Source organism: Pseudophryne corroboree, chromosome 1 (genome assembly GCF_028390025.1).
Source record: "Pseudophryne corroboree isolate aPseCor3 chromosome 1, aPseCor3.hap2, whole genome shotgun sequence".
In the NCBI taxonomy this organism is placed as follows: Eukaryota; Metazoa; Chordata; class Amphibia; order Anura; family Myobatrachidae; genus Pseudophryne; species Pseudophryne corroboree.
Window position 1 is genome coordinate 753,458,653 of NC_086444.1, and position 25,984 is coordinate 753,484,636.

Below are 25,984 nucleotides of genomic sequence, written 5' to 3' on the forward strand. Positions count from 1 at the left end.
AGGCATCTATTTACACAAGAGGCCTGCAATTACATTCATCCCACTGGTGGCTCAGCAACATTCATCATGGTCAGACTATTTTGGCATGACAGCTATAGCTGTGCAAATCTTGTGACAGATAATGTTGGGAGATGGTACACCCAGGTAATAAGTCAATCAGTTATAGCAGAGATAACAGGCAGGTGGTAGGCAGAAGACTGGTCTATCCAGTGCTTAAAGTGGGCCGGAACGGGGTGGAATTGCGTTCCGTCACTTCAAATTGAAGGCGGAACCAGTTCCGCCTCCGTCCGGCCACTAGCGCCTGATCAGTGCACTTGGAAGCTTGCAGCAGCCGCCAGCCAATCCTGGCTCATGGGCGGACCGGCTGCCAATAAAAAGAAAGCAAGGCTTTTTTTTTTTTAAACTGGGTGAGCCTGTGAGCCAATCATGGCTCGCGCACCGCCAGCCAATGAGAAGCTGCCTAGTGGCATCTTCTCATTGGCTGGCGGTCCACCAGCCGTGATTGGTGCACAATCGGCGCCATAATCAGATTCAAAGAGCGGCCTCTTCTTTTGATCAGCAGCAGGTCCGCAGGAATGGCTGACGGCTGCTGACAACGTCAAACCTCACTACAGCTGGGACCCACTGACGCACCCTGCTACTCCTCCGTCCCACTGACAGAGGTGTGCTCCCTCCTCTCTCCCGCATCTAGCAGTGTGCAGTCCCCGGATAGCTGCCTCCCTCCAGTGCAGTGCCTCCGGCTGTCCCCATCCCTATGATGCCGGTGGACAGCACATTTCACAGTTCAAGCTTGAGGCTTCTCTCACAAACAAGCAAATAATTAAACAATGGCCCTCATTCCGAGTTGTTCGCTCGGTATTTTTCATCGCATCGCAGTGAAAATCCGCTTAGTACGCATGCGCAATGTTCGCACTGCGACTGCGCCAAGTAACTTTACTATGAAGAAAGTATTTTTACTCACGGCTTTTTCTTCGCTCCGGCGATCGTAATGTGATTGACAGGAAATGGGTGTTACTGGGCGGAAACACGGCGTTTCAGGGGCGTGTGGCTGAAAACGCTACCGTTTCCGGAAAAAACGCAGGAGTGGCCGGAGAAACGGTGGGAGTGCCTGGGCGAACGCTGGGTGTGTTTGTGACGTCAACCAGGAACGACAAGCACTGAAATGATCGCACAGGCAGAGTAAGTCTGGAGCTACTCTGAAACTGCTAAGTAGTTAGTAATCGCAATATTGCGAATACATCGGTCGCAATTTTAAGAAGCTAAGATTCACTCCCAGTAGGCGGCGGCTTAGCGTGTGTAACTCTGCTAAATTCGCCTTGCAACCGATCAACTCGGAATGAGGGCCAATAATCATTGCACTGCGATGCAGGAGGACTGCCAGGCAGACCCATCGCAGTGCACCGATTATTGTTTATTTATTTGTGAGAGAAGCCTCAAGCTTGAACTGTGATCTCTGCTGCCGCGGTACAGCTCCGTGCAGCACTTTCATTTTCCAAGCAGTGCAGGGGACCAGGAAGCTCCCAAGAGCTTTTGCAGACACTCACTGCACTACTCATCGGCAGGAACTCTGTCTTCCTCGGCTCCAGTCCACAGCTGCTAGTGCCTCCCATTATTACACAGGTCAGATGTGTGTGAGCTGCTGCTGTCACTGGGGAAGGAGGGAGAGGGGTAGTGTGTGTGTACTATCTGCAGTCCCAGCATATGTGTGTGTGTGTGTGTGTGTGTGTGTGTGTGTGTGTGTGTGTGTGTGTGTGTGTGTGTAATTTGCAGTCCCATTGTGTATATGTGTGTGTGTGCGGGGGGTGAGCATGTGTGTAATGTATTCTGCAGTTTAAGTGTCTGTGTGTGTGGGGTGGGGGGGACAGTCTGCGGTCCCAGTGTGTGTTTGTAATTTGCAGTCATGGTGTGGTGGGGCAGACTGCAGTCCCAGTGTGTGTGTGTATGTACAGTCTGCAGTCCCAGTGTGTGTGCGGGGGCATTTTATTTATATATCACACACACACACGCCCCCCATCCTACCAAATCCTGTGTTTGCCCTTGCAGTGGACGATGAGGGTGCTGCTACAGGAGCTCGGAGTTGTTGCACTGCTGTTCGGGATCTTTCTGTGAGTACCGGGGCTGAGACCCCCTCGCTGTGTATATATAGTGATACTGCTCTGTATGTATCCAGCTGGGGTCCCCTACCCCCATCTTGGCTGTGCATTGGGTTACATGCTTCCCAGGTTGCAGGTGTAGTTTTTTTTTTTTTTCAATAATGATTTTTTTTATTAATTTCCAAGTACAGAGAAGAAAAATCAAATACATGTACACGAACAGAGGTCATATAATGAGTACAGCTTTGAGCTAGTTACAGTAGGTACAGTCATATAAACCAACTCTGAATCTAGAGACTCAGTTCACTAATCGTGTACATTAATTCTCTTAACTATCAATCGTAACTATAACCTTAAGAATAATAGAATAGAGAGAGCAGTAGAAAGGGGAAGACAGAACAAGACAACAACACATGAGGGATAGTTAAAGGGAGGAGAATATGCGTATCAGGGGGGCACCTTACTCAAATATTGTAACGTAGAGATAAATAGCTAGTTAGTTAGTTAGTTAGATAGGGGGGCATCTGCACCACTAGGTATTATCCGGTTGTGAAAGATGTAGAATTGCCGTGTCAATGGGATCACTAAAAATTATGGAGTGACCCTTTCTCTCCCGGAATTCACTCCATTTAAACCATCTCATATAAATAGAAGAGGGGGAAGAAGAATACACACATCCCGCTGTTTCAAACAAAAAATGCTTGTGGGTATTATTAAGAACCGTCTGAATGTGGGGTATGGACTGTGATTTCCACAGTTGGCCTATTGCTGCCTTAGTTGATATTAAGACATGTCCTACGATATACCTGTCACAGCTCAGGAAAGTGTGAGAAGGGTAGTGAAATAGGGCCAACAGTGGATCCAATGGCACTGTCGTTCCAACTAGCTCCCCCAAAAGAGAGAATACTTCCGTCCACAGAGGCCTCAGGACTGGACAGTCCCAAAAAATATGTAGAATGGAGCCCTCTCCACCACATTTTCTCCAGCATAGCTGGGAAGTCGAGGGCCAGATGTGGTGAAGCCGCTGCGGTGTGAAGTACGCCCTATTGCATAAATTATAGAACATTTCTGAGTGCTGGAGACATTTAGATATTTTAAAGCACAGTGATGAAATTGTATCCCACTCTTCTTCTCGAAGTACCATAGAGAGATCTCTCTCCCACTTCAACTGCGCAGGCAATTTCCCTTTTTTATTCAAAAGAACAATATACTGGTACCACCTGGATATCCCACCCCTATGACCGGGGGATGACGATCTGGAGAGCATAATGGCAGGTAGGGGGAGTGGGCCTCTATTCTCGTTAACATACGGTTGGAGCCAATGGCGTATCTGTAGGTACTTGAAAAAGTCATGTTTTGAAATCCCAAACCGAGACTGAAGCTGGGAGAACGGGATCAAGCTATTATTCAGAAAAAGGTCTTTCATTCTCACAACTCCAGCGTCAATCCAGGCGTCCAAAATAAGATCAGGGATATTACAAGCGACCGTTCTGATAGAGAGGTCCGCTGCAGGTAGTTTTATAGTTGGGTCAGATGCAACCACGGAGTGCCATATCTTCAGTGTACTTCTAATCGCGTCTCCAGGGCCTGACCATTTCGGAACACTCTGTGTAGGTAATAGAAATAGGTCTGTTATATTAATCGGTCCTAAGAAGGCTTTTTCGATAACAACCCATGGTTTGGGGGAATGAACGACAAACCAATCTCGGGCCTGGCTGAGAAGGCATGCAGAGTGATATGCATCTAGGTTGGGGTAAGCTACCCCACCAAAGCTCTTGGGCAATGAAAGAACCTGCCTAGAGATCCGCGGTTTCGCTCCTTTCCAAATAAAGTGTGATAACGTTTTATTAGCCTTAACACTAAGAGCTTTAGGGAAATGGCGGGGGATGGCCCGGAATAGGTAGAGGAGTTTCGGAAGTAGTACCATTTTTGTTGCAGAGACCCGCCCCAGCCAGGAGATTTCATGTAGGGACCACTCTTTAATCAATTTGTCGAAGGCGCTAAATAAAGGTGTGTAGTTACAATCGTAAAGGTCTTTATCAAGCGATAGATGTATACCTAAATATTTAATAGATCTCACCTGCCAAGCATATCTGTATCTATCCTTAAGTAAGGCCAGGATATGTGGCTGGATATGAAGTGGTAGGGCTTCCGTTTTGGAAGTATTCAATTTATAGAATGACAATCTGGAGTACCTATCTAATATGGCATGGAGTCCGATAAGGGAGGATTCGGGGTTTGTCAAGCATACTAGTATATCATCTGCGAAGAGACTGATTTTATGACTCAGTCCCCCTATCTCAGGGCCCGAGACTTCTGTGTCAGTCCTAATAGTCTGAGCCAGGGGTTCAATAGCCAAAGCGAAAATTAGGGGAGATAAAGGGCACCCCTGTCTTGTGCCGTTTAGAATTTCGAAACCCCTGGAGAGACACCCATTAACATATACCTTGGCGGAGGGGGTAGAATATAATGCAAAGATGGAATCTAGAAACCTACCCTGAAATCCAAACTTACCCAGAACTGATCTTAGGTACCCCCAGTGTAGCCTATCAAACGCCTTTTCAGCGTCTAATGATAGGACCAGGAGGGGCGTTCTATTAACATTACAATATTCAATGACATTATAAGCTCTCCGAGTGTTGTCCGGGGCCTGCCTGCCCGGGACGAAGCCAACCTGGTCAGCAGCTATAAGAGTAGGCAGTAAGGGGCAAAGGCGGTTAGCGATTAACTTAGCAAAAAGTTTGACGTCTGTATTCAACAAGGCTATCGGTCTGTAATTTTGAACGGATGCGGGAGATTTACCCGGTTTAGGGATAGCCACTATCCTTGCTTCAAGCATCTCTTTCGGGAACCTCCCCGCTTCTGATGCCTCGTTAAAGACAGCCAATAACACTGGAGTCAAGTCTGCTTTATAAGTTTTGTAGAAATTAGATGGAAAACCGTCTGGACCCGGTGCTTTATCTCGTGGAAGACCATCAATAGCCGCCTCAAGTTCAGACATCGTCCAGGGGGAGCCAAGGGACAGGCAGGTCTCGGAGCTCAGTGTCGGCAGGGATACGTTTTTTAAAAATGACTGAATTTCAGCTTCAATGGGTTGGGTGGTATCAGGGTCTGACTGTAAGTTGTAGAGTCGGGAGTAATACTCTGCGAAAGTATCTGCTATTCTATATGGGTCAGAGACTCTTGAACCCGTGGGAGAATAAACAAAGTGGATTCTGGCCTTAGCTCGCCTACCTCTCAGTTTCCTCACCAAAAGACGCCCTGCCTTATTTCCAAATACATAGAATCTCTGATTTAGTCGAGCGAGGTTGCGTTATACTTCCCGCAGAGAAAAAGTGTTCACCCTTTCCCTTGCGGCCAGCAAAAGCTTAAAGGCAGTTCTATTATGTGGGTCAGCTTTATGTGCTATTTCTAGTTTTGCTACTTCACTCTCGGCTTCAGCTCGTTCGGCAATTTGAGAACGTTTCAGTCGTGAAGCGGCCTGAATGGCAGCCCCCCGCATTACAGCCTTACAAGAGAGAGCACCAATTATTAAAGACTGAAGTGTCTTCAGGTTTGTTAGTTTCTAAATATACCCTTAAGGTTTGTTGCATGGCAAGTGAAGCTTCCTGATGGCCTAACAAGAAATTTCCTAGTCTCCAAGGACTCGGAGTAACTCTACGGGCCTCGAGCTTCCACACGACCTTAATCGGAGAGTGGTCCGACCATGTCATCGGTAGTATGTTAATTTTCATAATGGTCGGTAGTGACCCACTGTCAGTTAATACGAGATCAATTCTAGAGTATGAGGAGTGGACATGCGAATAAAAGGAGTAATCCCTAACCGTAGGGTGTTTAGTTCTCCACGCATCGTAGAGTTCGTATTCTCCTAGTAGTTGTCTAAGCCCAAGGGTATTAATAGGGGAAGTTCTGGATTTAGCTAAGGGACTTCTGGTGGGGAGAGATCTATCAACAGTGGGGTCTACAACTAAATTAAAGTCCCCCAATAACATGACTGCACCTTTAGCGTGCTTCTGTATCAGGGAGAATAGATTCCTACAAAAGGAGAGTTGATCAGAGTTGGGTGCATAGCAGGAGGCCAGGGTGACAACAGAATCTTCCAGCTTTCCGATTAGTATTAAATACCTTCCTTCGGGGTCTACAATTTGGGATTCCAGAGTAAATTGGCAGTCATTAGAGATTAGTATAGCCACTCAGGCTTTTTTTACGGGGCCCTTGGCCATGTAGCAGGTAGGGAAGTGGTTATCATAGAATCTAGGGGGGTCTAATTTCCTAAAGTGGGTTTCCTGAATAGCGACCACATTCGCCTTCAATTTATAGAAGGAGGATAAGGCCAGTTTACGTTTCTGTGGGGAGTTCAATCCCTTAACGTTCAATGATACCAAGTTAACCATAATAAACTAACCAGGAGGCGGAGCATTCGCTGAAACCAAGAAATGTGATCAAAAGGTACAATTCCCTGAACATATGTGTAAGGAGAAAATAGTCATGGGGGGGGGGGGAGACACAAAAGGAGACATACTAAGAAGGACAAAGAGAGAAAGGAGAAAAATATAGTACACAAAACAAGGAAAGTCAACTCCGTGTAGAGACGAAGTCATAGTAAGGCGCCAAAACATACAGCGCCTCACCAAGCAAAGTTGGGAGGTTAGTGGCCAACCTACCCGCAATCAAGTAATCATAGTATTAGTAAATTGTATATTCAATCGCACATGGCATATAAACGGGGTGTCATTAGGAATGGAATGATGGGTTAATTAGTAATGAGGCACAGGGTCCCGGAACTGGCACAGAGCAATACTGTAAATACAACAATAATAAGAGGGCTCAGCGAAGAGCATACAGACCAGTCCGGGAGCCCGTGGAACCATCACGTCCTTTAAGGAGAAACAAGAGACAAAAAAAAAAAGGAAAAAAAAAAAAAGAACAACCCTGCCGTACATTAGTCTAAGGGATATAAAGCATGTAGTAACCAGGCATGTAACTTGTAATAAACCCTAAGGTTAGTACAATCATACGGAAACAATGCTAGTCTTATAGTGAATGTCAATGGCAGGGAAAACACAGCGGTGATAAGGGCCTACTTCCCAACCGTCGACCAGTCCGGCTGAAGTCGGCGGTCTGGAGAGTCGGGCCCCTGGTCTCCAGCTATATTCCATTTGTGAAGAAGTCTCATACCGTCGTCGACCGAAGACACTACTATCGTGGATCCTTCTCTAGAGATCAATAGACGCGTGGGGAAACCCCACCTATATACGATTCCAGCTTTCCTAAGGGCCACGGTGACAGGCTGAAAGGCACATCTCCTGGTGAGGGTGTAGTGCAATAAGTCTCAGAAAAGCTGAAGCCGGCCCATAGCACTCGCCGTATCTGAGGTAGGTATAGCTGCTTTAAGTAGGGATTCCTTGATATGAAAGAAGTGGACTCTCATCAAAACATCTCTCGACGCTCCTTCAGGAGCACTGCGGGCCTTCGGGACCCTATGGATACGGTCCAATATCAAGTCCGCAGATGTAGCGGAGGGTAGCAGCTTCTTGAATATTTCAATTGTATAGTCATGTAGGCTGCTATTAGATACGGATTCTGGTACCCCTCGGAGCTTGAGATTATTTCTGCGTGAGCGGTCCTCCAGGTCCGCTACTTTGTCCCGCAGAGCCGCCACCTCCCCTTCAAGAATATCATGGGAATCGATCAAAGTATTATGAGAGCCCACCACCTCCCCCATCTGGGTTTCCAAGTGTCCGGTCCTCTCACCCAACTCCCCAACGGACCGCTGGCAAGACTGCAACATAGTGCGAAATTCGGACGCCACCTCATCCTTAAACTGGTGTAGCAATAGCTTCATGGTACCCACCGTTAAGGCTTCGCTGTCTTCCAGGCGAGGAGAGGGGGGAGAATCCTGGGATGAAGATAGAGCCATCATGGGCGATGAAGTTGTGGGCGGGAGATCCGACCCGGAGGCAGAAGATCCAGGACCCTGAGATTTATTTCGATATGGGGAAGGCTTGAAAAAGGCAACTTGAGAGATTGATTTGGAGGCTTTATTCTTTTTTGGAGCCATCATGTATTACTTTGAGGGAATGGGAGGGTTCCAGTAGAAAGGAGAATTCCGTCTAAGGTCTAGGACGGCAGGTATCCTCTTACGCCATGTGCGTGATTACATCAGCTAAAATGATTGCGGGGGGTGACGATGAGGATTAATTGAAGAGGGGTCTACATCCTGCATGTGCCGCAGCGTGCACCACAACAAGGTGCCAACGATGTCACCTTCTCGTCAAATAGTGCCCCTGTGCTTTAGGTGAGGGAGATGCTGTATATGGGCTACCACCAGGGGGCACTGGTGTACCGTGTAGTGGACGAGGACCAGGCAATGCTAATAGAATGCTGGATAGGCGTATAATGGTATGAGGTGTTGAATGCACCATATAAGCCAGCTCCCAGTGCACACACAGCACAGAGCTCCCCAGGTTGCAACTGTACAGGGCTGGTGAGAATCTGCAGGGACTCTATAGCTAGTACTGGCCTTGCCTCCTCCAAGATGGCCGCCGCTCCTCAGCTCCTCAGCTCAAACGGGCCTCTCCCTCCTCCGCCGCCGCCCGTTGTCCGTCAGCTCGAATGGGGGCCTCCTTAACCCACGGTCAGGCGCCAAGGGTGGTGTGCCCGCCGTCAACGGGGGTCGTTCGTGCGCTCTCAGCCTCTGCTGCTCTCCGCCCGCCTCTCCCAAGATGGCCGCCGCCACCGGGTCCTCCACGAGCAGGGCCGCGGCTCGTCTCGGCGGCTAGCCCGTAGTTCCTGGGGCTCGCCTCCGCTGCTCCCGGTAAGGCTTCTCAGGCTGGGGGAACTTCTTTGTTGCCGGCTATGTGGCGGGCTGTAGCGTCCGGAGCGCACCGGAGTCTGGTCGGCTGGCTCTTAAATCTAGGTCCCGGCTTCACCCCGGGTGGAGGCCGCAACCCGCAAGTGCAGGAGTAACCTGCACTCCGGCTCCGCAGCTCTCCTCCTTACGTGGTAGGGGTCTTGTGGGTGCACTGTGGGCAAAATACTGGGTGTGTAGGCACCTAAAAAGGCTTTAATTATTAGTTTGCAGCAGGAGCTCATGCACCATGCATCCACTCCAGAGTCCCGCTAGGCCACGCCCCCTCAGGTGTAGTTTTAGGCTGGCTCAGTTTTTTCATTAACGTTAAAGTAACAGTGATGTAATTAGGTGTAATGGAGCTGATTTTTAATTGGGGGTACTATTGTGTGGCCACGCGCCTTCTTAGTGAGGCCACACACCCTTCTGCAGCGCGCGCCTACGGCGCGCAGGTGATAGTGGAGATGAGTTCCCCCACCTCTCCAGGACCACTTTAAGCCCTGAGTCTATCATTCAGGAGGTCAGTATCAGGAAATCTTAAGAAATAATGGGAACACAGGATTTAGGGATGGAAACCCATAGATAAGCCCAGCAATGCAGCATTTACCATTTTAAATAAGCAATTTACAAAAAAAAAAAAACAACTATTACAGGTTGAGTATCCCATATCCAAATATTCCGAAATACGGAATATTCCGAAATACAGACTTTTTTGAGTGAGACTGAGATAGTGAAACCTTTGTTTTCTGATGGCTCAATGTACACAAACTTTGTTTAATACACAAAGTTATTAAAAATATTGTATTAAATGACATTCAGGCTGTGTGAATAAGGTGTATATGAAACATAAATGAATTGTGTGAATGTACACACACTTTGTTTAATGCACAAAGTTATAAAAAATATTGGCTAAAATGACCTTCAGCCTATGCGTATAAGGTGTATATGTAACATATATACATTCTATGCTTAGACTTAGGTCCCATCGCCATGATATCTCATTATGGTATGCAATTATTCCAAAATACGGAAAAATCCGATATCCAAAATACCTCTGGTCCCAAGCATTTTGGATAAGGGATACTCAACCTGTACTTCTAAAAATGAAAGTGATACTGTGGATAATTACCCTGGGAACTCAGGACATACAGTAATTCTTGTGTGTACAGAAATGCATTTGCAATTGCAAATTTGTAGGCTACGGAATTGCTATTCATCTCAAGAGAAGCTGCCGCCCACAAAAGAAGATAGACACCTCCCGGAGCCATCGCAAAATCCATTTGCAGCTGCATTTACATACTCAGCCTATACGCAATAAAAGGGAACAATGGGGCAGATATATTAACCTGGAGAAGGCATAAGGAAGTGATAAACCAGTGATATGTGCAAGGTGATAAAGGCACCAGCCAATCAGCTCCAATATGTAAAGTAACAGTTAAGATCTGATTGGCTGCTGCCTTTATCACCTTGCACATATCACTGGTTTATCACTTCCTTATGGCTTCTCCAGGTTAATACATCTGGCCCATTGACTGCTAGAGTAGACCTATGGCTACGTAGACTGGACAAAGCTGTAGCGACGCAGGCGCCATGTTTTTATACTTACTTGATCGCAGCTGACAGCATACAATGCCCTGAAAATGGCTATAACACGTCTGCGTTTTAGCTACCACTCGCAGATAATCGCTCAGTTGCGTGAACATTGGCATTGCATGCAAACATGACTTAGGAATGCAGGCCCTGATTTGCTAAGGATCACTAATGCGTTTCCTAATGTTCGTGGACTGCACATGCACAGGACCCGTTCTCAGAGCCGGATTAAGGGGGGAGCCCAGGGGACACATTACCCTGGGCCCCCCAGATTTAAGGGCCCCCCCGTGCCTTCCGTCAAGCACTGGTAGTTTTTATTTTATTTTAGGAAGTTCATTCATTGGTGGCAGTGGTGCAAACTTTCCCCTCTCTGCAGACAAATTTTGTGTTTCAGAGACGGAGACAGCCTTGTCTCCGTCTCTGCACCCAGCGGGGCCACCCACAGCACTTACGAACTGCCGTGAATGAATTGGCTGCTCCTCACTGAGAGCTCTGCCTCTGATCAGCTGAGCTCTCTGCCTCTCGAACACACAGTGGAGGGAGCTGCTGAGCATGTGCAGCAGCAGCAGCAGCTCCTCCTATGTTTAACTCACATGGACTCCGGCAGAATCTCCTCCTCTTCTCCTCTGTTCAGTTGGTTAGTGGTGAGTGTGTATATGTATATGTTGTAGGTGTGTAGTGTGTGTATATGTTGGTGTGTGTATGTATGCATGCTGTGTATGTATGTATGTATGTATGTATGTATGTATGTGTGTGTGTATATATATGTTGTTGGTGTATAGTGTGTGTGTGTATATGTTGGTGTGTAGTGTGTGTATGTTGTTGGTGTGTAGTGTGTATGTATGTATGCATGGTGTGTGTGTGTGTGTGTGTGTTAGAGATGAGCGCCTGAAATTTTTCGGGTTTTGTGTTTTGGTTTTGGGTTCGGTTCCGCGGCCGTGTTTTGGGTTCGAACACGTTTTGGCAAAACCTCACCGAATTTTTTTTGTCGGATTCGGGTGTGTTTTGGATTCGGGTGTTTTTTTCAAAAAACACTAAAAAACAGCTTAAATCATAGAATTTGGGGGTCATTTTGATCCCAAAGTATTATTAACCTCAAAAACCATAATTTACACTCATTTTCAGTCTATTCTGAATACCTCACACCTCACAATATTATTTTTAGTCCTAAAATTTGCACCGAGGTCGCTGTGTGAGTAAGATAAGCGACCCTAGTGGCCGACACAAACACCGGGCCCATCTAGGAGTGGCACTGCAGTGTCACGCAGGATGTCCCTTCCAAAAAACCCTCCCCAAACAGCACATGACGCAAAGAAAAAAAGAGGCGCAATGAGGTAGCTGTGTGAGTAAGATTAGCGACCCTAGTGGCCGACACAAACACCGGGCCCATCTAGGAGTGGCACTGCAGTGTCACGCAGGATGTCCCTTCCAAAAAACCCTCCCCAAACAGCACATGACGCAAAGAAAAAAAGAGGCGCAATGAGGTAGCTGACTGTGTGAGTAAGATTAGCGACCCTAGTGGCCGACACAAACACCGGGCCCATCTAGGAGTGGCACTGCAGTGTCACGCAGGATGTCCCTTCCAAAAAACCCTCCCCAAACAGCACATGACGCAAAGAAAAAAAGAGGCGCAATGAGGTAGCTGACTGTGTGAGTAAGATTAGCGACCCTAGTGGCCGACACAAACACCGGGCCCATCTAGGAGTGGCACTGCAGTGTCACGCAGGATGTCCCTTCCAAAAAAAACCTCCCCAATCAGCACATGATGCAAAGAAAAAGAAAAGAAAAAAGAGGTGCAAGATGGAATTGTCCTTGGGCCCTCCCACCCACCCTTATGTTGTATAAACAAAACAGGACATGCACACTTTAACCAACCCATCATTTCAGTGACAGGGTCTGCCACACGACTGTGACTGATATGACGGGTTGGTTTGGACCCCCCCCAAAAAAGAAGCAATTAATCTCTCCTTGCACACACTGGCTCTACAGAGGCAAGATGTCCACCTCATCTTCACCCTCCGATATATCACCGTGTACATCCCCCTCCTCACAGATTATCAATTCGTCCCCACTGGAATCCACCATCTCAGCTCCCTGTGTACTTTGTGGAGGCAATTGCTGCTGGTCAATGTCTCCACGGAGGAATTGATTATAATTCATTTTAATGAACATCATCTTCTCCACATTTTCTGGATGTAACCTCGTACGCCGATTGCTGACAAGGTGAGCGGCGGCACTAAACACTCTTTCGGAGTACACACTTGTGGGAGGGCAACTTAGGTAGAATAAAGCCAGTTTGTGCAAGGGCCTCCAAATTGCCTCTTTTTCCTGCCAGTATAAGTACGGACTGTGTGACGTGCCTACTTGGATGCGGTCACTCATATAATCCTCCACCATTCTATCAATGTTGAGAGAATCATATGCAGTGACAGTAGACGACATGTCCGTAATCGTTGTCAGGTCCTTCAGTCCGGACCAGATGTCAGCATCAGCAGTCGCTCCAGACTGCCCTGCATCACCGCCAGCGGGTGGGCTCGGAATTCTGAGCCTTTTCCTCGCACCCCCAGTTGCGGGAGAATGTGAAGGAGGAGATGTTGACAGGTCGCGTTCCGCTTGACTTGACAATTTTGTCACCAGCAGGTCTTTCAACCCCAGCAGACCTGTGTCTGCCGGAAAGAGAGATCCAAGGTAGGCTTTAAATCTAGGATCGAGCACGGTGGCCAAAATGTAGTGCTCTGATTTCAACAGATTGACCACCCGTGAATCCTTGTTAAGCGAATTAAGGGCTGCATCCACAAGTCCCACATGCCTAGCGGAATCGCTCCCTTTTAGCTCCTTCTTCAATGCCTCCAGCTTCTTCTGCAAAAGCCTGATGAGGGGAATGACCTGACTCAGGCTGGCAGTGTCTGAACTGACTTCACGTGTGGCAAGTTCAAAGGGCATCAGAACCTTGCACAACGTTGAAATCATTCTCCACTGCACTTGAGACAGGTGCATTCCACCTACTATATCGTGCTCAATTGTATAGGCTTGAATGGCCTTTTGCTGCTCCTCCAACCTCTGAAGCATATAGAGGGTTGAATTCCACCTCGTTACCACTTCTTGCTTCAGATGATGGCAGGGCAGGTTCAGTAGTTTTTGGTGGTGCTCCAGTCTTCTGTACGTGGTGCCTGTACGCCGAAAGTGTCCCGCAATTTTTCTGGCCACCGACAGCATCTCTTGCACGCCCCTGTCGTTTTTTTAAAAATTCTGCACCACCAAATTCAAGGTATGTGCAAAACATGGGACGTGCTGGAATTTGCCCATATTTAATGCACACACAATATTGCTGGCGTTGTCCGATGCCACAAATCCACAGGAGAGTCCAATTGGGGTAAGCCATTCCGCGATGATCTTCCTCAGTTGCCGTAAGAGGTTTTCAGCTGTGTGCGTATTCTGGAAACCGGTGATACAAAGCGTAGCCTGCCTAGGAAAGAGTTGGCGTTTGCGAGATGCTGCTACTGGTGCCGCCGCTGCTGTTCTTGCGGCGGGAGTCCATACATCTACCCAGTGGGCTGTCACAGTCATATAGTCCTGACCCTGCCCTGCTCCACTTGTCCACATGTCCGTGGTTAAGTGGACATTGGGTACAGCTGCATTTTTTAGGACACTGGTGACTCTTTTTCTGAGGTCTGTGTACATTTTCGGTATCGCCTGCCTAGAGAAATGGAACCTAGATGGTATTTGGTACCGGGGACACAGTACCTCCAACAAGTCTCTAGTTGGCTCTGCAGTAATGATGGATACCGGAACCACGTTTCTCACCACCCAGGATGCCAAGGCCTCAGTTATCCGCTTTGCAGTAGGATGACTGCTGTGATATTTCATCTTCCTCGCAAAGGACTGTTGAACAGTCAATTGCTTACTGGAAGTAGTACAAGTGGGCTTACGACTTCCCCTCTGGGATGACCATCGACTCCCAGCGGCAACAACAGCAGCGCCAGCAGCAGTAGGCGTTACACGCAAGGATGCATCGGAGGAATCCCAGGCAGGAGAGGACTCGTCAGAATTGCCAGTGACATGGCCTGCAGGACTATTGGCATTCCTGGGGAAGGAGGAAATTGACACTGAGGGAGTTGGTGGGGTGGTTTGCGTGAGCTTGGTTACAAGAGGAAGGGATTTACTGGTCAGTGGACTGCTTCCGCTGTCACCCAAAGTTTTTGAACTTGTCACTGACTTATTATGAATGCGCTGCAGGTGACGTATAAGGGAGGATGTTCCGAGGTGGTTAACGTCCTTACCCCTACTTATTACAGCTTGACAAAGGGAACACACGGCTTGACACCTGTTGTCCGCATTTCTGGTGAAATACCTCCACACCGAAGAGCTGATTTTTTTGGTATTTTCACCTGGCATGTCAACGGCCATATTCCTCCCACGGACAACAGGTGTCTCCCCGGGTGCCTGACTTAAACAAACCACCTCACCATCAGAATCCTCCTGGTCAATTTCCTCCCCAGCGCCAGCAACACCCATATCCTCCTCATCCTGGTGTACTTCAACACTGACATCTTCAATCTGACTATCAGGAACTGGACTGCGGGTGCTCCTTCCAGCACTTGCAGGGGGCGTGCAAATGGTGGAAGGCGCATGCTCTTCACGTCCAGTGTTGGGAAGGTCAGGCATCGCAACCGACACAATTGGACTCTCCTTGTGGATTTGGGATTTCGAAGAATGCACAGTTCTTTGCTGTGCTGCTTTTGCCAGCTTGAGTCTTTTCATTTTTCTAGCGAGAGGCTGAGTGCTTCCATCCTCATGTGAAGCTGAACCACTAGCCATGAACATAGGCCAGGGCCTCAGCCGTTCCTTGCCACTCCGTGTGGTAAATGGCATATTGGCAAGTTTACGCTTCTCCTCCGACAATTTTATTTTAGGTTTTGGAGTCCTTTTTTTACTGATATTTGGTGTTTTGGATTTGACATGCTCTGTACTATGACATTGGGCATCGGCCTTGGCAGACGACGTTGCTGGCATTTCATCGTCTCGGCCATGACTAGTGGCAGCAGCTTCAGCACGAGGTGGAAGTGGATCTTGATCTTTCCCTAATTTTGGAACCTCAACATTTTTGTTCTCCATATTTTAATAGGCACAACTAAAAGGCACCTCAGGTAAACAATGGAGATGGATGGATTGGATACTAGTATACAATTATGGACGGGCTGCCGAGTGCCGACACAGAGGTAGCCACAGCCGTGAACTACCGCACTGTACTGTGTCTGCTGCTAATATATAGACTGGTTGATAAAGAGATAGTATACTCGTAACTAGTATGTATGTATAAAGAAAGAAAAAAAAACCACGGTTAGGTGGTATATACAATTATGGACGGGCTGCCGAGTGCCGACACAGAGGTAGCCACAGCCGTGAACTACCGCACTGTACTGTGTCTGCTGCTAATATATAGACTGGTTGATAAAGAGATAGTATACTCGTAACTAGTATGTATGTATAAAGAAAGAAAAAAAAACCACGGTTAGGTGGTATATACAATTATGGACGGGCTGCCGAGTGCCGACACAGAGGTAGCCACAGCCGTGAACTACCGCACTGTACTGTGTCTGCTGCTAATATATAGACTGGTTGATAAAGAGATAGTATACTCGTAACTAGTATGTATGTATAAAGAAAGAAAAAAAAACCACGGTTAGGTGGTATATACAATTATGGACGGGCTGCCGAGTGCCGACACAGAGGTAGCCACAGCCGTGAACTACCGCACTGTACTGTGTCTGCTGCTAATATATAGACTGGTTGATAAAGAGATAGTATACTCGAGTCGTAACTAGTATGTATGTATAAAGAAAGAAAAAAAAACCACGGTTAGGTGGTATATACAATTATGGACGGGCTGCCGAGTGCCGACACAGAGGTAGCCACAGCCGTGAACTACCGCACTGTACTGTGTCTGCTGCTAATATATAGACTGGTTGATAAAGAGATAGTATACTCGTAACTAGTATGTATGTATAAAGAAAGAAAAAAAAACCACGGTTAGGTGGTATATACAATTATGGACGGGCTGCCGAGTGCCGACACAGAGGTAGCCACAGCCGTGAACTACCGCACTGTACTGTGTCTGCTGCTAATATAGACTGGTTGATAAAGAGATAGTATACTACTAATATTATATATACTGGTGGTCAGGTCACTGGTCACTAGTCACACTGGCAGTGGCACTCCTGCAGCAAAAGTGTGCACTGTTTAATTTTAATATAATATTATGTACTCCTGGCTCCTGCTATAACCTATAACTGGCACTGCAGTAGTGCTCCCCAGTCTCCCTCACAATTATAAGCTGTGTGAGCTGAGCAGTCAGACAGATATATAATATATATAGATGATGCAGCACACTGGCCTGAGCCTGAGCAGTGCACACAGATATGGTATGTGACTGACTGAGTCACTGTGTGTATCGCTTTTTTCAGGCAGAGAACGGATATATTAAATAAACTGCACTGTGTGTCTGGTGGTCACTCACTATATAATATATTATGTACTCCTGGCTCCTGCTATAACCTATAACTGGCACTGCAGTAGTGCTCCCCAGTCTCCCCCACAATTATGAGCTGTGTGAGCTGAGCAGTCAGACAGATATATATAATATTATATATAGATAATAGATGATGCAGCACACTGGCCTGAGCCTGAGCAGTGCACACAGATATGGTATGTGACTGAGTCACTGTGTGCTGTGTATCGCTTTTTTCAGGCAGAGAACGGATTATAAATAAAACTGGTGGTCACTATCAGCAAAACTCTGCACTGTACTGAGTACTCCTAATGCTCCCCAAAATTAGTAAATCAAGTGTCTCTCTAATCTATTCTAAACGGAGAGGACGCCAGCCACGTCCTCTCCCTATCAATCTCAATGCACGTGTGAAAATGGCGGCGACGCGCGGCTCCTTATATAGAATCCGAGTCTCGCGATAGAATCCGAGCCTCGCGAGAATCCGACAGCGTCATGATGACGTTCGGGCGCGCTCGGGTTAACCGAGCAAGGCGGGAAGATCCGAGTCGCTCGGACCCGTGAAAAAAAACATGAAGTTCTGGTGGGTTCGGATTCAGAGAAACCGAACCCGCTCATCTCTAGTGTGTGTGTGTGTGTGTGTGTGTGTGTGTGTGTGTGTGTATATGCTGTGTGGTATGTAATGTATGTATGCTGTTTGTGAGTGTTTATGAATGCTATGTGTGTGTTGTGTGTATGTATGCTAATTTTCTATTTAATAAAATGTGCTATCCTTCGTTTCTGCCTCCAACAGCTTTCTGCTCACTTTTATCAATTATATATATATATATATATATTTGTAAGGAACCTCCCCTTCCTACAGTATATACACTATATTTAGCCCTCAGGGGCCCCCCTTGTCTAAAGTACCCCGGGCCCCCTGGAGCCTTGATCCGGCCCTGCCCGTTCTGCACATGTGCAGAACAGGTCCTGCAATCACATTGCTAAAATGTGACTGACTCTGCCTGAGCGACAGGCAGAGGCATTCGCGGGGTGGGATGGGGGGGTGGGGCGGTGTTCGGGAAAACAAGATGTTCATCTTATATGTGCTTGCATCGCAAATGCAGGTAGAAGGCGGTATGCACCTCCTCCTGCATTTGCATTGCTAAGGATTGCATGCAACTTTGCATTTGCAATCCTTAGTAAATCACCCCTGCAGTTCTCAATTAAAATCCTGGCAAATATAAAACTTTCTATTTTCTATGCTATAGGGTTAGCAGAATATGAATGTTAAATATAAAAGTGGTGTCAACAAGATACAGTATGTGACTGAAACAAATACTGGAAAATGTAATGACCATTATTACAAATTGTTTTTACAGATTCCTGTTTGAAAAATGCGAACATTTTTTTTTTGGATATGTGTTAGGATTAACTATTGCCTCCCCAGTAAGTATTACAAATGAAATTTCATTTTTAATTCAAACAATTTCATATCTTGTAAATGTTTGCTTGTATTAGAGTGGTTACATAACCTATCAGCAGGCAGCATAGTGTATGGTACCAGAGAACAGCCAGGTCCAGCACTAACACTAGGCCAAACTACGTAGTTGACCACGTTGCCAAACAAAGTCTAAAGGGGCCGTTTATCAATAATCACATTTGCATTACTTTGTGAGCGCGATATTAGCGCCCAGAATCACAGTGCAATATGCGATTATACCCGTGGCATACAAAAACCAAATATTGAAAACCTGACCAGTGCGCAAATAGCTGCCTGTGTGAATCGGCTGATGTGGAGCGTCACCTGCACTCCAATACCACAATACAACACCATAAAGACCATCAACCTCGATTCCCTTGGCGCTCAGGATTACAGTCCAAAGGTCCTCTGACTCAAAGTGGATATGAATCATGCACTTAGAACCTTGAAAGATATAAAATGACACCTCATAGGGCAATATATCCAATTCTTCTATATTGATGCAATATTAATAAGTGAGGACTCCTACCCTTTGGAGTGGTCTACGTTTTAGGTAGACAATAACCGCATGTGATATTTCTAGTAGTACGGCCCACACCGGATACTTCACGTATTCATCCTCCAAGAGAAGAAATAATCCCAAAATAGTATAATACTGCTTTTAATAAAATGTGCAATAAAAAGAACAATAACAGTGATGCTAGCCTCTCACCCGGTGAGTGGTCTACTCCAATAAGGGCAGACAAATGAGCATGAGAATGGAAAGTCCAGGCGTCCCTGTGGGCTCCGAAACACACCAGGCTCGAATCAGGACCACTGCTTTCTCCCTCCGCCTCATATCTTGTAAATGTTTGCTTGTATTAGAGTGGTTACATAACCTATCAGCAGGCAGCATAGTATATGGTACCAGAGAACAGCCAGGTCCAGCACTAACACTAGGCCAAACTACGTAGTTGACCACGTTGCCAAACAAAGTCTAAAGGGGCCGTTTATCAATAATCACATTTGCATTACTTTGTGAGCGCGATATTAGCGCCCAGAATCACAGTGCAATATGCGATTATACCCGTGGCATGTACCCACAGGGACAGGGCCTTCACATTGTGGAGCTTGGTAAATCTGGCAGCATCGCATTCCCCATAGAAACCTATGGGGGCTGTGGCTGCTATCGGGAATGGAGGGATTGCAGCACATATCAGAGATCTCTGCTGTGGTCCCATAGTCATACATATGTGTGATACTAAAAATGTGTGGCTGCCCCCCGAAAACATAAATATTTAACAATTAATGGGGCCCTAAAACACTTATGGCCTGATTCTGAGTTGGGACTTGGGAGTAAAGCATCATTTTTTTTTTGCATAGAGGAAACTCACAGAATCGGTCTGCTCTCTTGTTCCTGAACTAGTCCCGCCCCTTCCCTCTCCTCACATACTCCTGCAGACAGTACCCAGCAGAAGCTCAGTTGTAATTAGCTACCAGAGGGTGTTTCTAAGCAACAGGAAACTGCTCTAAGAGACCCCCTGAAGACATCATATGAAAAATATGACTCAATCATATATGTATTAGCGATACATACAGTTATCAGCGGAAAACTACCCATCTCACATAGCATTTTAAAGAAATTGCCTGAGTGATATACGTTGATGGGTTAAATGCATTGATGTAATTAGCAATATTGTTTAAAGATGAATGTCACAGTGTTCTGAACATGCTGAACTCATGATGAAAGCAAGAAAATGCCATCTGTAATATTCAGTGGCTGCACTGGGGTCGGTGACACCTGATGTGCCCAAGAGAAGTGTGTAGCCTCATGGGAGCCCTGCTGATGTCACTAAATGGGGTGTGGCCTCAAGAGAAGCCCCCCAATTACCTGACTCTGGGGGCATGCAGCCTCCCTTCCAGCACTGCCAGAACCATCTTAGTGACAGGAGCCGAGTTGGGCAGGATAATCACACTGCAGCACCCGGCTCCTGTCACTGCAGGGGAGTTTGCATTTTGGTATTGCCACTTGGAAAGGTGACACTCGGGTACGGCATGCAGTCCCATTATGATGCCTCTGGTAATATTTACTGGCCTCATATCAGCTCACATGTCCATGCCATATAAGCACATGCTGTATCTTGAGTATTACCCAGTGGAAACGACTAGCTTTCATAAGGGTGTGGATCATTGGGTCGACCCTAACTAGGTCGACAGTCACTAGGTCGACCACTATTGGTCGACATGCACTAGGTCAACACAGGAAAAAGTTCGACATGAACTAAAGGTCGACATGAAAACGGTTGACAGGTAAAGATCAACATGAGGGTTTTTTTTTTTTTGGGTGTTGTTGACTATGTAAAATCAGTGGGAACCCCAATTAGTGCACCACATCCCCTCAGGCAAGGTGACACACTCTGCTACCGATGCGCTTGGCACAGGTTAATATTCCCAATCATAGTCCTCGGGGATTGTAAAGTATGAAAAATTTCCACAAATGAAAAATTTTTTGAAAAACTCATGTTGACTTTTCCCTTTGTAGACCATTGTCATGTCGACATTTTGTCAATGTCGACCTTTTAGCCATGTTGACTAATGCAATAACGGTCAGCCTATTTACTGTCGATCTAAGTCAATTGTCAACAACCGCATAACCCTTTCATAATACTGTGTGCTGCTTATATGTAATAGTATTATTAAACTAAATGGATATTTGCTCTACAGATATTTGTCAACCACATAGAATCACCTAAAATCACTTAAATGTTTAAGGGGCATATTTATTGAGCTAAATTTTACAGTCAGTTGTCTTAAAAGTGAACTTTCAGAGGATTGCAGAATTTTACAGTATCAGGGCTATTTGATAGGTAGGTATATCTGATAGCTGTGGTGGACCTTCTGTTTCCAATTGAAGAAGCAGACCCTATAAAAAACTATAGGGACTGCAAAAATGGTCAGTATCCCACGCTCTGAAAAGGTTAGCAATGAGAAAGTGATAAGTTGTGATAACAAATATCTGGATAATTTTGAGAACCATCATATACTGGCCCCTAAATATGAATTTATTATACAGTTCCATTGATATTATTGCATACACATCTTTTCCAGGTTAAGATACCTGGTTCTTTGTACCATTCCATTGACTAAAATTACAGAAATGGTACTGTTAGTATTGGATGGACCTATGTTGATACTGATAGGATGGAGATTGGTTTACTTACCAGGTAGAACAGTAGGATGTGAGACAACATGGTAAATGCAGCATAATGGAGGAACATGAAGTATGATCCAGCCAGGAGCGGGTTAATACAGTTGGTGGTGTAATAAATAGTATGGCCAGTGGTGGTGACACAGTGGCTCATTGTGTCACCACCGTACTTCTATGTGGCATTGGTTATGAGTCTGCGACACAGTCTCCCACTGAAGACATTCAGACACAAGTCCTTACTGTCCAGAGAATGGAGGATGAAGACACACAGTAATGGCGTGCATGCACATTACCGTGCACAGTAGGCGCATTGGTCGGAAGCTGCACATGTGCAGTAGATGATCTCCATTACAATGGGGTTGCAGGACCTATAAGGAGACAACACAGAGCTCTCTTCTCAACAATAAACTCTTAAAATACCAGGAAAAATGCTTTTTTTTTATTTAAATAGATTCAAATTGGATCATAAATATGTACAGTTGTGCTCATAAGTTTACATACCCTAGCAGAATTTGTGATTTTCTGGCCATTTGTCAGAGAATATGAATGATAACTCGCAAACTTTTCTTTCACTCATGGGTGGTCATTCCGAGTTGTTCGCTCGTTGCCGATTTTCGCAGTGCAGCGATCAAGTGAAAAAATGGCAAAAATGCGCATGCGCATGGTACACAGCGCGTATGCGCTAAGTACTTTCACACAAAACTTTGAAAATTTACACAAGGTCGAGTGACGTTTTTTCATCGCTCGAGTGATCGTAGTGTGATTGACAGGAAGTGGGTGTTTCTGGGCGGAAACTGGGCGTTTTAAGGGAGTGTGCTAAAAAATGCAGGCGTGCCAGGTAAAAACGCAGGAGTGGCTGGAGAAATGGGGGAGTGGCTGGCCGAACGCAGGGCGTGTTTATGACGTCAAACCAGGAACTAAACGGACTGAGGTGATCGCAGTCTAGGAGTAGGTCTGGAGCTACTCAGAAACTGCAGGGAATTATTTAGTAGCAGTTCTGCTAAGCTTTTGTTCACTATTCTGCTAAGCTAAGATACACTCCCAGAGGGTGGCGGCCTAGCGTTTGCAATGCTGCTAAAAGCAGCTAGTGAGCGAACAACTCGGAATGACCACCTTGGTTAGTGGTTGGGTGAAGCCATTTATTGTCAAACAACTGTTTACTCTTTTTAAATCCTAATGACAACAGAAACTACCCAAATGACCCTGATCAAAAGTTTACAAACCCTGGAGATTTTGGCCTGATAACATGCACACAAGTTGACACAAACGGGTTTGAATGGCTACTAAAGGTAACCATCCTCACCTGTGATCTGTTTGCTTGTAATCAGTGTGTGTGTATGTATAAAAGGTCAGTGAGTTTCTGGACTCCTGAAAGACCCTTGCATCTTTCATCCAGTGCTGCACTGACGTGTCTGGATTCTGAGTCATGGGGAAAGCAAAAGAATTGTCAAAGGATCTGCGGGAAAAGGTAATTGAACTGTATAAAACAGGAAAGAGATATAAAAGATATCCAAGCAATTGAGAATGCCAATCAGCAGTGTTCAAACTCTAATTAAGAAGTGGAAAATGAGGGATTCTGTGGAAACCAAATCAAGGTAGACCAACAAAAATTTCAGCCACAACTGCCAGGAAAATTGTTCGGGGTGCAAAGAAAAATCCACAAATAACTTCAGCTGAAATACAGGACTCTCTGAAAAAAAGTGGCGTGGTTGTTTCAAGATGCACAATAAGGAGGCATTTGAAGAAAAATGGGCTGCATGGTCGAGTCGCCAGAAGAAAGCCATTACTATGCAAATGCCACAAAGCATCCCGCTTACAATACTCCAAACAGCACAGACTTCTGGAACCAAGTCATTTGGAGTGATGAGACCAAAATTGAACTTTTTGGCCACAACCATAAACGTTATATTTGGAGAGGAGTCAACAAGGCCTATAATGATAGGTACACCATTCCTACTGTGAAACACGGAGGTGGATCGATTATGTTTTGGGGATGTGTGAGCTACAAAGGCACTGGAAACTTGGTCAAAATTGATGGCAAGATGAATGCAGCATGTTATCAGGAAAATTTGCACTCATCAGCACGGAAGCTGCGCATGGGACATACTTGGACGTTCCAACATGACAATGATCCAAAACACAAGGCCAAGTCAACCTGTCATTGGCTACAGCAGAATAAAGTGAAGGTTCTAGAGTGGCCATCTCAGTCTTCTGACCTCAATATCATTGAGCCACTCTGGGGAGATCTCAAACGTGCCTCATCCACAACTACCACAAAAGACTTCAAGCTGTCATTGATGTTAAAGGGGGCAATACACGGTATTAAGAACTGGGGTATGTAAACTTTTGATCAGGGTCATTTGGGTAGTTTATGTTGTCATTATGATTTAAAAAGAGTAAACACAGTTGTTTGACAATAAATGGCTTCACCCAACCACTAACCATGAGTGAAAGAAAAGTTTGTGAGTTATCATTCATATTCTCTGACAAATGGCCAGAAAATCACAAATTCTGCTAGGGTATGTAAACTTATGAGCACAACTGTACTTACTGTAGCATTTAAAGTATAATGCATAGCATTGGCAATAATACTTTTCAACTATGTGCATCCATAGAACAATGTGACTGGCTGTTGCATTTTGTAGGCAGAATTATATATTTGACTCAAGCCTATTAATTTGACATGTACGTGTTCAATCAGGGAACAGGCCATTAGTTGTGAATTTGCATTTCTTACATAGTGTATGCACTACATATTCTAATCTATTGTACAGAGCCAAAAGCTTACATCATATATGTTACCATTTGCATATTTTTCAAAATATGACTATCAAAAAAATTATGTTAATTTGAAATTATTTTTTACGATTACAAGGACCCAAGATTGTGATGAAGACCTGAAGAGGATTGGCATGACTAACAAAAATGGGAATCATCAAGAAGAAACTACACACAGAGAAATCCAGCAACATAATATAGAAATGATAAAAACAGATTACAGAAGACAGCCATTACTGAACTGCAATTTTATTAGTATGCAAGCTCAAAGGAACAGAACAAGAATTAATAAACAAAGACTAGGCATTGCAATAAATAGGATCCCCGATACTAAGGATCAAAGTCAAAGAAACTTGTCCAAGTCTTCTAAACATTAAAAAATAGAAACAGTAAAAAGAAACATTGGGGGTAATTCCAAGCTGATCGCAGCAGGAAATTTTTTAGCAGTTGGGCAAAACCATGTGCACTGCAGGGGAGGCAGATATAACATGTGCAGAGAGAGATAGATTTGGGTGTGGTGTGTTCAATCTGCAATCTAAATTGCAGTGTAAAAACAAAGCAGCCAGTATTTACCCTGCACAGAAACAAAATAACCCACCTAAATCTAAGTCTCTCTGCAAATTTTATTTCTCTAACGTCCTAAGTGGATGCTGGGGACTCCGTAAGGACCATGGGGAATAGCGGCTCCGCAGGAGACTGGGCACATCTAAAGAAAGCTTTAGGACTATCTGGTGTGCACTGGCTCCTCCCCCCATGACCCTCCTCCAAGCCTCAGTTAGATCTTTGTGCCCGAACGAGAAGGGTGCACACTAGGGGCTCTCCTGAGCTTCTTAGTGAAAGTTTTAGTTTAGGTTTTTTATTTTCAGTGAGACCTGCTGGCAACAGGCTCACTGCATCGAGGGACTAATGGGAGAAGAAGCAAACTCACCTGCGTGCAGAGTGGATTGGGCTTCTTAGGCTACTGGACATTAGCTCCAGAGGGACGATCACAGGCCCAGCCATGGATGGGTCCCAGAGCCGCGCCGCCGGCCCCCATACAGAGCCAGAAGGCAGAAGAGGTCCGGAAAATCGGCGGCAGAAGACGTCCTGTCTTGAACAAGGTAGCGCACAGCACTGCAGCTGTGCGCCATTGCTCCTCAGCACACTTCACACTTCGGTCACTGAGGGTGCAGGGCGCTAGGGGGGGGCGCCCTGAGCAGCAATAAAAACACCTTGGCTGGCGAAAATACATCACATATAGCCCCCAGGGCTATATGGATGAATTTTAACCCCTGCCAGAATCCATAAAAAAGCAGGAGAAAAGTCCGCGAAAAAGGTTCGGGGCCTATCTCCTCAGCACACTGGCGCCATTTTCCCTCACAGCTCCGTTGGAGGGAAGCTCCCCTGGCTCTCCCCTGCAGTCACTACACTACAGAAAGGGTTAAAAAAGAGAGGGGGGGCACTAATTACGCGCAGTATTAAAGATACAGCAGCTATAAGGGGAAAAACACTTATATAAGGTTATCCCTGTATATATATA

The 25,984-nt window shown here is 45.8% G+C and overlaps 1 long non-coding RNA gene across 2 annotated transcripts; it reads left to right on the forward strand.

The window, feature by feature from the left end:
• Positions 1–1,449: 1,449 nt before the first annotated feature.
• LOC134943620 (uncharacterized) lies at positions 1,450–24,867 on the forward strand. Of its 2 annotated transcripts, XR_010181681.1 has the most exons (4): positions 1,450–1,620; positions 2,044–2,105; positions 18,400–18,466; positions 24,563–24,867. It is a non-coding gene; the product is annotated as an uncharacterized LOC134943620 (long non-coding RNA). The 2 variants fall into 2 exon arrangements; XR_010181664.1 differs by lacking the exon at positions 1,450–1,620 and having other exon boundaries at positions 1,665–2,105.
• Positions 24,868–25,984: the final 1,117 nt, after the last annotated feature.